Source organism: Mus caroli, chromosome 14 (assembly GCF_900094665.2).
Source record: "Mus caroli chromosome 14, CAROLI_EIJ_v1.1, whole genome shotgun sequence".
Classification (NCBI taxonomy): domain Eukaryota; kingdom Metazoa; phylum Chordata; class Mammalia; order Rodentia; family Muridae; genus Mus; species Mus caroli.
In genome coordinates this window covers 47,502,312-47,513,284 of record NC_034583.1, presented here as the reverse complement: position 1 = coordinate 47,513,284, position 10,973 = coordinate 47,502,312, and the positions used below count along the sequence as shown (strand labels likewise).

The 10,973-nt window shown below is 42.1% G+C and overlaps 1 non-coding gene and 1 pseudogene across 1 annotated transcript; both read right to left on the bottom strand.

Moving 5' to 3' along the window:
* The window catches only part of LOC110308956, a 7,047-nt pseudogene extending 1,943 nt beyond the window's left edge, over positions 1–5,104 (bottom strand).
* A 3,411-nt stretch (positions 5,105–8,515) lies between these two features.
* On the bottom strand, positions 8,516–8,641 carry LOC115029305. Its single transcript, XR_003834879.1, has one exon. It is a non-coding gene; the product is annotated as a small nucleolar RNA SNORA17 (small nucleolar RNA).
* Positions 8,642–10,973: the final 2,332 nt, after the last annotated feature.

Here is a 10,973-nt window from a genome sequence, read left to right as displayed (position 1 = left end):
GCTGTCTCTGGTTAGAGCTTGTTCCTCAGGTGATTATGTTAGCCTCTATCAGCAGACCTGGGAGATTAACTCTCTCCTCTGAGTTTCAGTGGTCAGAGCACTTTCTGCAGGCAAGCTCTCCTCTTACAGGAAAGGTGTACAGATATCTGGCCTTAGGACCTCCCTCCTGGCCGAAGACGAAGTCCCAAAACAGGATCTGTCCTGAAGCTGAGTTGCTTTGGCCTGTCCCAGAAGCTGTTAGCTTCTGTATTCTACACTCTCACCTGTGCAGAATACTCTCGGAGGAGTCCTGGAACCAAGATGTCTGCAGCCGATGCTCAGGCCAAGCGCTCCCGGGCCGGGCAGACCCCTATTCTCTGGCCGTGAAAGTGGCCAGCTTTCTGAGGCCCGAGAAGGGGACTGCCTTAGAAGCTCTGTGGCTCCCGCCTGTCCCAGAAGCTTTTAGCTTCTGTATTCTATACTCTCACCTGTGCAGAATACACTCGGCAGGGTCCCGGAACCAAGATGTCTGCTGCCGAAGCTCAGGAAAAGCGCTAGGAGTCTAACTTCTTGAGTTCTTTGTATATATTGGATATTAGTCATCTATTGGATGTAGGATTGGTGAAGATCTTTTCCCAGTCTGTTGGTTGCCTTTTTGTCTTCTTGACAGTGTCCTTTGCCTTACAGAAGCTTTGCAATTTTATGAGATCCCATTTGTTGATTCTTGATTTTATATCACATGCCATTTGGTGTTCTGTTAAGGAATTTTTCCCCTGTGCCCATATCTTCAAGGCTCTTCCCCACTTTCTCTTCTTTAAGTTTCAGTGTATCTGGTTTTATGTGAAGGTCCTTGATTCACTTTGACTTGAGCTTTGTACAAGGAGATAAGAATGGATCAATTTGCCTTCTTCTACATGATAACTGCCAGTTGAACCAACACCATTTGTTGAAAATTCTGTCTTTTTTCCCATTGGATGATTTTAGCTCCTTTGTCAAAAATCAAGTGACCATAGGTGTGTGGGTTCATTTCTGGTTCTTCAATTCTATTCCATTGATCTACCTGCCTGTCACTATGCCAATACTATTCAGTTTTTATCACAATTGCTCTGTAGTACTGGTTGAGGTCAGGGATGCTGATTCACCTAGAAGTTCTTTTATTGTTGAGAATAGTTTTCCCTATGTGGGTTTTTTTTTAGTCCAAATGAATTTTGAAATTGCTCTTTCTAAATCTAAATATATGAAGAATTGAGTTGAAATTTTGATGGGGATTGCATTGAATAGGTAGATAGCTTTTGGCAAGATGGCCATTTTTACTATATTAATACTGCCAATCCATGAGCATGGTAGATCGTTCCATCTTCTGAGATCTTCTTCAATTTCTTTCTTCAGAGACTCGAAGTTCTTATCATACAATTTTTTCACTTGCCCAGATTCACACCAAGGTATTTTATATTATTTGTGACTATTGAGAAGAGTGTTGTTTCACTAATTTCTTTCTCAGCCTGTTTATCCTTTGTGTAGAAGAAGGCCACAGATTTGTTTGAATTAATTTTATATCCAGCCACTTTTCTGAAGTTGTTTATCAGGTTTAGGAGTTCTCTGGTGGAATTTTGGGGGTCACTTACATATACTATCGTGTCATCTGCAAATAGCGATATTTTGATTTCTTCCTTTCCAATTTGTATCTCCTTGATCTTCTCTTGTTGTCTGATTGCTCCGGCTAGGACTTCAAGCACTATATTGAATAGGTAGAGAGAGAGTGGGCAGCCTTGCCTAGTTTCTGACTTTAGTGGGATTGTTTCAACTTTCTCTCCATTTAGTTTGATGTTGGATACTGGTTTGCTATATATGGCTTTTAATATGTTTAGGTAATGGGCCTTGAATTCCTGATTTTTCCAAGACTTTTATCATGAAGGGGTGTTGGATTTTGTCAAGTGATTTCTCAGCATCTAATGAGATGATCATATGTTTTTTTTCTTTGAGTTTGTTTATATAGTGGATTATGTTGGTGGATTTCAGTATATTGAACCATCCCTGCATCCCTGGGCTGAAGCCTACTTGATCATGATAGATGATCCTTTTAATGTGTTCTTGGATTTGGTTAGCGAGAATTTTATTGAGTATTTTTTCATCAAAATTCATAAGGGAAATTGGTCTGAAATTCTCTTTCTTTGTTGGGTCTTTGTGTGGTTTAGGTATCAGAATAATTGTGGCTTCATAGAACGAATTAGGTAGAGTACCTTCTGTTTTTATTTTGTGGACTAGTTTGAGGAGTATTGGTGGTAGGTCTTCTTTGTAGGTCTGATAGAATTCTGTACTAAACCCATCTGGTCCTGGGCTATTTTTTTTCTTTTTTGGTTGAGAGACTATTAATGACTGTTTCTATTTCTTTAGGTGATATGGAACTCTTTAGATCCCTAATCTGATCCTGATTTAATTTTGGTACCTGGTATCTGTCTAGAAACTTGTCCATTTTATCCAGGTTTTCCTGTTTTGTTGACTTTAGGCTTTTGTAGTAAGATCTGATGTTTTTTTGGATTTCCTCAGTTTATGTTGTTATGTCTTCCTTTTCATTTCTGATTTTGTTAATTAGAATACTGTCTCTTTGGTATGTAGTTAGTCTGGCTAAGGGTTTATGTATCCTGTTGATTTATCAAAGAACCAGCTCCTGGTTTGGTTGATTCTTTGTATAGTTCTTTTTGTTTCCNCTTGGTTGATTTCAGCCCTGAGTTTGATCATTTCCTGCCATCTACTCCTCTTGGGTGAATTTGCTTCTTTTTATTCTCGAGCTTTCAGGTGTGCTGTCAAGCTCCTAGTGTATGCTCTCTCCAGTTTATTTTTGGCAGCACTCAGAGTTCTGAGTTTTCCTCTTAGGACTGTTTTTATTGTGTCCCATAAGTTAGGGTATGTTGTGGCTTCATTTTCATTAAACTCTAAAAAGTCTTTAATTTCTTTCTTTATTGCTTCCTTGACCAAGTTATCATTGAGTAGAATGTTGTTCAGCTTCCATATGTATGTGGGCTTTCTACTATTTATTTTGTAATTGAAGATCAGCCTTATTCCATGGTAATCTGATAGGATGCATGAGATTATTTCAATTTTTTTTTTTATATCTTTTGAGACCTGTTTTGTGACCAGTTATATGGTCAGTTTTGGAGAAGGTACCATGAGGTGCTGAGAAGAAGATATATCCTTTTGTTTTAGGATAAAATATTCTATAGATACCTGTTAATTTCCTTTGCTCCATAACTTCTGTGAGTTTCACTGTGTCTCTGTTCAGTTTCTGTTTCTATGATCTGTCCATTGATGAGAATGGGGCGTTGAAGTTTCCCAGTATCATTGTGTGCGGTGCTATGTATGCTTTGAGCTCTAGTATAGTTTTTTTAATGAATGTGGATGCCCTGGCATTTGGTGTATAGATATTCAGAATTGAGAGTTCATCTTGAAAATTTTTACCTTTGATGAATAAAGTGTCTCTCCCTATTTTTTTTTTGATAACTTTGGGTTGGAAGTAGATTTTATTCAATATTAGAATGGCTACTCCAGCTTGTATCTTGGGACTATTTGCTTGGAAAATTGTTTTACATGCTATTACTCTGAGGTAGTATCTGTCTTTATCACTGAGGTGGGTTTCCTGCATGCAGCAAAGTGTTGGGTCCTGTTTATTGAACCAGTCTGTTAGTCTATGTCTTTTTATTTGGGAATTGAGTCCATTGATATTAAGAGATATTAAGGAAAAGCCATTGTTGCTTCCTGTTATTTTTGTTGTTAAAGTTGGAATCTGTTCATGTGCCTGTCTTCTTTTAGGTTTGTTGAACAATTACTTTCTTGCTTTTTCTAGGGCATAGTTTTCCTACTGTGTTGGAGCTTTCCATTTATTATCCTTTGTAGGGCTGGATTTGTGGAAAGATATTGTGTAAATTTGGTTTTATCCTAGAATACCTTGGTTTCTTCATCTATGGTAATTGAGAGTTTTTCTGGGTATAGTAGCCTGGGCTGGCATTTGTGTTCTCTTAGGGTCTGTATGATATCTGCCCATGATCTTCTTTCATAGTCTCTGGGGAGAAGTCAAGTGTAATTCTGATAGGTCTGCCTTTATGTGTTACTTGACCTTTTTCCCTTACTGCTTTTAATATTCTTTTTTGTTGTTGTTTTGTGCATTTGGTGTTTTGATTATTATGTGACAGTTGGAATTTCGTTTTTGGGGGGTGCAGCGAACTTTATTGATGGTATTCAAAAGAGTAGGGAGGGCTCCCTAGGCCCCTCCTATTATTATTATGGGGGTCTGGGGTGGAAATTGTGAGGGAGATGCTCAGTGTTGGGGGATAGAGACTCCTCAGCAACTGAAGGCCTCTCTCTTGCACTCAGCGTCCTTGCTGGTGTGGATGGTCCAGGGTTTCTTACTCCTTGGAGGCCAGGTAGACCCTGAGGTCCACTACCCTGTTGCTGTAGCTGTATTCATTGTCATACCAGGAAATGAGCTTGACAAAGTTGTCATTGAGAGCAATGCCAGCCCTGGCATCGAAGGTGGAAGAGTGAGAGTTGCTGTTGAAGTCGCAGGAGACAACCTGGTCCTCAGTGTTGTCCAGGATGCCCTTCAGTGAGCCCTCAGGTGCCTGTTTCACCACCTTCTTGATGTCTTCATACTTGGCAGGCTTCTCCAGGCGGCACATCAGATCCACCACAGACACATTGGGGGTAGGAACACAGAAGGCCATGCCAGTGAGCTTCCTGTTCAGTTCTGGGATGACCTTGCCCACAGCCTTGACAGCACCAGTGGATGCAGGGATGATGTTTGGGCAGCCCCATGGCCATCACACCATAGTTTTCCAGAGGTGCCATCTACAGTCTTCTGAGTGGTAGTGATGGCATGAATCGTGGTCATGAGCCCTTCCATGATGCCAAAGTTGTCATGGATGACCTTGTCCAGGGGGGCTAAGTAGTTGGTGGTGCAGGATACATTGCTGACAATCTTGAGTGAGTTGTCATATTTCTCGTGGTTCACACCCATCACAAATATGGGAGCATCGGCAGAAGGGGTGGAGATGATGACCCTTTTGGCTCCACCCTTCAAGTGGGCCCCAGCCTTCTCTATGGTGGTGAAGATGCCAGTAGACTCCACAACATACTCAGCACTGACCTTCACCATTTTGTCTATGGAACAAGGCTGGCACTGCACAAGAAGATGCAGCTGTCTCTGGAACAGGGAGGAGCAGAGAGCCGGAACTATTTGGAGTTCTGTAGGCTTCTTGTATGTTCATAGGCATCTCTTTCTTTAGGTTGGGGAAGTTTTCTTCTATAATTTTGTTGAAGATATTTACTGGCCCTTTAAGTTGGGAATTTTCCTTCTTGTCTATACCTATTATCCTTAGGTTTGGTCTTCTCATTGTGTCCTGGATTTCCTGGATATTTTGGGTTAGAATCTTTTTGCATTTCACATTTTCTTTGTTTGTTGCGTCAATGTTTTCTATGGAATCTTCTGCACCTGAAATTCTCTCTCCTATCTCTCATATTCTTTTGGTGATGCTTGCATCTATGGCTTCTGACTTCTTTCCTAGGTTTTCTATCTCCAGAGTGGTCTCCCTTTGTGATTTCTTTATTGTTTCTACTTTGATTTTTAGATCCTGGATGGTTTTGTTCAATTCCTTCACCTGTTTGATTGTGTTTTCCTGTAATTCTTTAAGGGATTTTTGTGTTTCCTCTTTAAGGACTTCTACCTGTTTACCTGTGTTCTCCTGTATTTCTTTAAGGGAGTTTTTTTTTTTTATGTCCTTCTTAAAGTCCTCCATCATCATCATGAGAAGAGACTTTAGATCCATATCTTTTCTGGTGTGATGGTGTATCCAGGACTTGCTATGGTGCAAGAATTGGGTTCTGAAGATGCCAAGTTGTCTTCGTTTCTCTTGCTTCTGTTCTTATGCTTGCCTTCTGCTATCTGATTATTTCAAGTGCTCCCTGCCTTCAATATACCTGATTGGTGCCTGTCCTTGTAATCCCAGCTGAGTCAGAACTCCTCAGAGTCCAGCTTTTTCTTTGATCCTGTCCTTCCGGGATCCTGTGATCCTGAGATTCTGGGTGTGTCAGAGTTCCTGGGAGTCAAGATGCCTCTGAAACTCTGAGATCCTGGTGTGACCAAGCTCCTGGGATCCTGGGATCCTAAGATCATGGGCATATTAGAGCATCTGGAAGTGGTACCTTCTCTGGGGGTCATGGGGCCATCCAGTGAGTTTTTAACCAAGGTAGACCAGCACAGACTGGAAGGAACCCAAGCCACTGGTTGGGTGGGATTCCTGTGTCCCTGCTCCTGCTGGTCCCAGGCACTCTCTGTGGTGTTGGAGCAGATGTTTTGTTCTACTCACCAGTGATCCTAAGATCCTGGCTGTGCTAGGGTGCCTGGGGAGTGGAGAGTCCTCTGGGGACTATGAGACTGTCCAATGGAATTTGCGCCCAAGGTTGCCCGGTGCTTGCATGAATACTTGTAGAGTAAATGAGAAAGTTGGTTTGGCCCAAGAAAAATGTGAATGTGTTAATATGTAAATGAGAATGTGAAGGAAAATGTAAATGTATATATGAATGTATATGTGTCTGTACTTAATTGCCTTTATAAAGCATCTTAATTATTTTTCTTTCCTTTTTCTCTGGTTCACAAAGTCATTCATTGCAATGACTCACTGATCTGCCTCTGGCTTCTGCTACTCTAATAATACTGGAATCTTATCGGGATTCCTGTCATGCCATTGAAGGGCTTCTGGCTGCTTGGACATAGAAGGGAGCAACAGTAAAAAAAATCCTTTACATAATCACCCACTGTTAGCAACAAGTGTCAGTAGATTCAAGGCCTGCATCTTCTGGCCACAGAGTAACTTAAAGTCAAGATAGGCATATGCTATTATAGAAAGCAGTCCCACTTTTTCTCAAGACCAACTCTTGACCCCTGCTGACACTCTTCCCATTTGGCTGCTTCATTTAGGACCCAGCCCAGGGCTGGCCTTAGGCAATGCACCTCCCCCACCCCTCATTCCCACCCTCCACCTTTGCAACCCTTACCCCTCAACAGAGTAAAATCTCATTGTGGAAGCTGTAGTGTGTCACAGTGTGTCCCACAGTATACCCTTTTGTCCACACTTCTTTGCTTGCAAACATTCATTGCAATGACTCACTGATCTGCCTCTGGCTTCTGCTACTCTAATAATACTGGAATCTCATTGGGATTCCTCTCAGATATTCTGTTGTTGCCCTGTGTCATGGAGATTCTATAGTTTTGGATTTGTAGGACCAGCTTCTTCATGTACTCCAGCAGTTCACTGATATTGGGACAGATCAATTCAAAGTCTTGAATCTTGGCCTGAGAGGTATCTGAGATGTCAGCCTGCTGGCTCTCTTCCTCTTCAGGCCAGCTCACTTGCAATCCCTGGAATCTGGGCCAGATTTACCCTGCTGCCCAGGTGAGGTACAGGGCCTGCTCTTCCTACATGTTGTTGCCAATAAGGGATATGGCCAGCTCTTCAGTCTGCCATAGATGGTGAGGGTTGAAGGAGGGGAGAAGGGTGTCTCTCCCTCACCAGCACCACTGCCCAGCAGCCCAGGGACAGGTCCAGCTTTTCTGTACTCAAGCCCTGGGGGCTGGCTCACCTGCAAGTCCCATATCCAGGCCCAGCTCTTCTGTGCTACCCAGGTGAGTTGCAGGACCTGCTCTAAAGAGTGCTGCAGCAGTGGGGGTTGGGGGTGGGGCAGGGGTAATTCTCCTGCTCTCATTACCCCAGGGGCAGTTCTCACACCTGCCACAAGTGGTGAGGGGTGAGGGAGAAGGCAGGTATCTCTCATTCATTCATGCCAGGACAGAGAAATGAGTGGTAGATCCAGCTCTTCCATGCTTGTATCCTCAGGGCCAGTTCACTCATAACTCCTGCAATGTGTAGGGCCCAGATTTCCCTAGTACTGCAGCTTAGCAGCAGAAGGGAAAAGTCAGCTCTCCTGCTCTCATGCCTCTAGGGTCAGTTGTCCCAGCATGTCCAGGCGAGGGGTGGGGCCAGTTCTGCACAATCCTCAGACAACAATATATCTTCTGGTGGCATCCCATACCAGGCTTTTGATGATAACGGAAACCTGCTACTGCAGGGTCATGGCCCCAGATGTGGCCCCCAGTGGCAGCACAGGCTAGGACCTCATCATGGTCTCAGGTAGCATCACCAGATACTCACAACAGACTGTTTCTCACTACCTCAAGTCTCTAGTTCTGCCTCTCTTCATTGTGCCCACGTCCTTCTGTTTCTCTTTCTTTTCCATTTCTCCACTACTTAATTCCTTGCTTGCTTTTCTTGGTGGTACCTGTGGTCTCTGAGTGTCTGGGGTCATCCAGGAGTAGTCTCAGGAGTGCTGTGCCCTGTTCATGCATTATGGTGCCAGGCATGGGTAATTGAGAGTATAATTTGCCCCCCTCCCAGGCCTGCATGTGGCAGACTGGTGTTCAGCTCAGGCTAGATCCATGTCTGGATCCTTGGTGCTGGACTGGAGCTTAGGCTTGCTTTCTCCAGGGAATGTTACACTAATTCAGATGTTCATAGGTCAGAACATTGAGTGTGGACATACCTTCTCTCCTCTCTGCCACCTACTGATGTACATGTGATACAGCAGCCACATCTACAGTGACTCTAGGGGCAGCAAGCAGGAGACTTTTTAAAAATCTTGGGTGTACATATGAAATTTCCAGGCCCATGGTTCTGGTAGTTAGGGAGGGGAGTCCCAATACCATGGAAAATGGAGAGAGGACCAGAAATAGACAGGTGGGGAAATTTTAGGCTGTTGATTGACAGAAGTCAATTTGGAGTTCATTTAACCTGTATGAGGTAGATTTAAGTCAATTTATGAGAATTCTTTTTTTTTTTTTTCGTTAAAAAGTAAATGTTTATTTCAAGTATGAAAAGTAATGTTAAGACATCTTCCAAAAACTCCATTCAGTTTAACAAAAGTATAAAACAAGACTTCTGAAAAAACCTTTACAATGAGGTACAAAATACTTAGGAATATACTTTGACATTCACAGTGGGTACTTTCTAAAAAAAATAAATTTTGCTAATGTGCTTAGAAACAAGAATCTATTTACAGACCCAAGTCAAACAACCAAGTTCTCAGAGGATGAATAGTTACCTCAGGATGACAGCATTTCAAAGTGAGGTTTGTATAAGTCACCTTCATACCCTTGTTTTTGGTTGCTGTTGTCTTGCTTTTAGAGAGAGGCTCACATGTAGCCTAAGCTCACTTCACTGGACTCACTATGCTGCTGAGAATGACCCTGAATTCTTGATATTCTTGTGTCCATGCGTCAAATATTAGGGTCACTGGTATGCATCACTGTGCCAACAAGACTTAGAACAGTAAACGCAGTTCACCAATGCAGATGTCATACACTTTGTAGTCCCCAGACAAATGTGATCTTTCTTTTGTCTGCTCACCAGCAATGAGAATTCTTAAGTTATAAAAAGAGATACAATTTTACCATTGTTTGCAATCTTTACTGAAATCCATATTGTAGAAAGAGCAGTAGATTTATATCTTTGTGTTATAGTAAAAGTTTGGAGACACAAATTATAGCATAAAAAGAGGGAAAGAAGTCTGAAACAACTTTTTATTTACCTTGAATCACGTTCTCAGACCCATAAATGACTTCTCTAAACCCTCTCAATTTACTTAAGCTTCCACATCTTCAGACCTTAAAACATTTTCGTAGACCATCATACAGATTCTCACAGCTTAGCTTTTAAATTCTCAGTTCTTTACAACTTGCATTTACATACCTTAGAACATGATTTTAGACTTTCATAACTTCAAACTTTTATAACTTAGTGAGTAGAAAAACTAGAGCATCATATAGTGGAGGTGGTGTTAGTTTGCTGACATACATTGCAGGTTTGGGTTAGATTCTGTTAAAAAAAAAGTCTTTTTTTTTTTTTTTTTTGGTTTTTCGAGACAGGGTTTCTCTGTATAGCCCTGGCTGTCCTGGATCTCACTTTGTAGACCAGGCTGGTTTCGAACTCAGAAATCCGCCTGCCTCTGCCTCCCGAGTGCTGGGATTAAAGGTGTGTGCCACCGTGCCCGGCAAAAAAAAAGTCTTATCTGATGCTGTGAGAGTCATATGGTTTTGAGAAAAGGGTAGAAGTAATTTAGTATTAGAGTGAAATACTTGATGTAAGTAGCAGCTAATGTCCTGTGTTAAAGGAGGGTTAGGTATGTTGTTTTCTGGGTTATGTAGTAGGATGGCCTGGAGGGAAGTGTGGTGAGTCATAAGAGATAAAAAGGCAGCTTGATAGGCTTCCATGTTGGTGTGATTATTGCTTTTACTGATGATGAAGAGGTCTGTCTCATGTGCCTTGCAACAAACCCAGCCAATTTGACAAAACAAAAGTGAGGCCTTGATGAGGTCATGTGTATGTGAAGAATTAGTAATTGAGTTGTCTTTTGTGTTTGAAATCCTTGTTGCTTCCAGATGGTCGAGTATGTTAGCAAGACAAGGAAAACATATATGAAGTGTGTATACTCTGTTAATAATGTATTTTTGGCAAATTGGAAGGCTCTAGTGAAGGCTATAATTATGCCTGTTGATTGATAGTGTGTGGGGGTTAAGAAGTGCACCTTGATGATGGCATCATCTGCAACCACTGCATATCCTGCAGCATTGTGGCTTCTTGGGAGGAGGGAGTTGCATTTGTATAAAAAGTATAAGCAGAAGTCACTAGAGGATCCTCTTTATGTGACAGGGATGAGGGAGAAGATCTTTGGAAGTCTCTGGATAGAACTGAAGAGGTAAATGTTGGTGTAAAGGAAAATATGGAGGGACTGAGGGGAGGAGAGATAAGAAATGAGGATAATGAGTTTTTAATAAGAGAAGCTTGAAGGGATAGAATCTGAGGTGTTGGAAGGGTTTGGAGTCCTTTGTAAGTTGAAAGAAAGAGAGGGAGAGGGAGAGGGAGAGGGAGGAGAGGGAGGAGAGGGAGGAG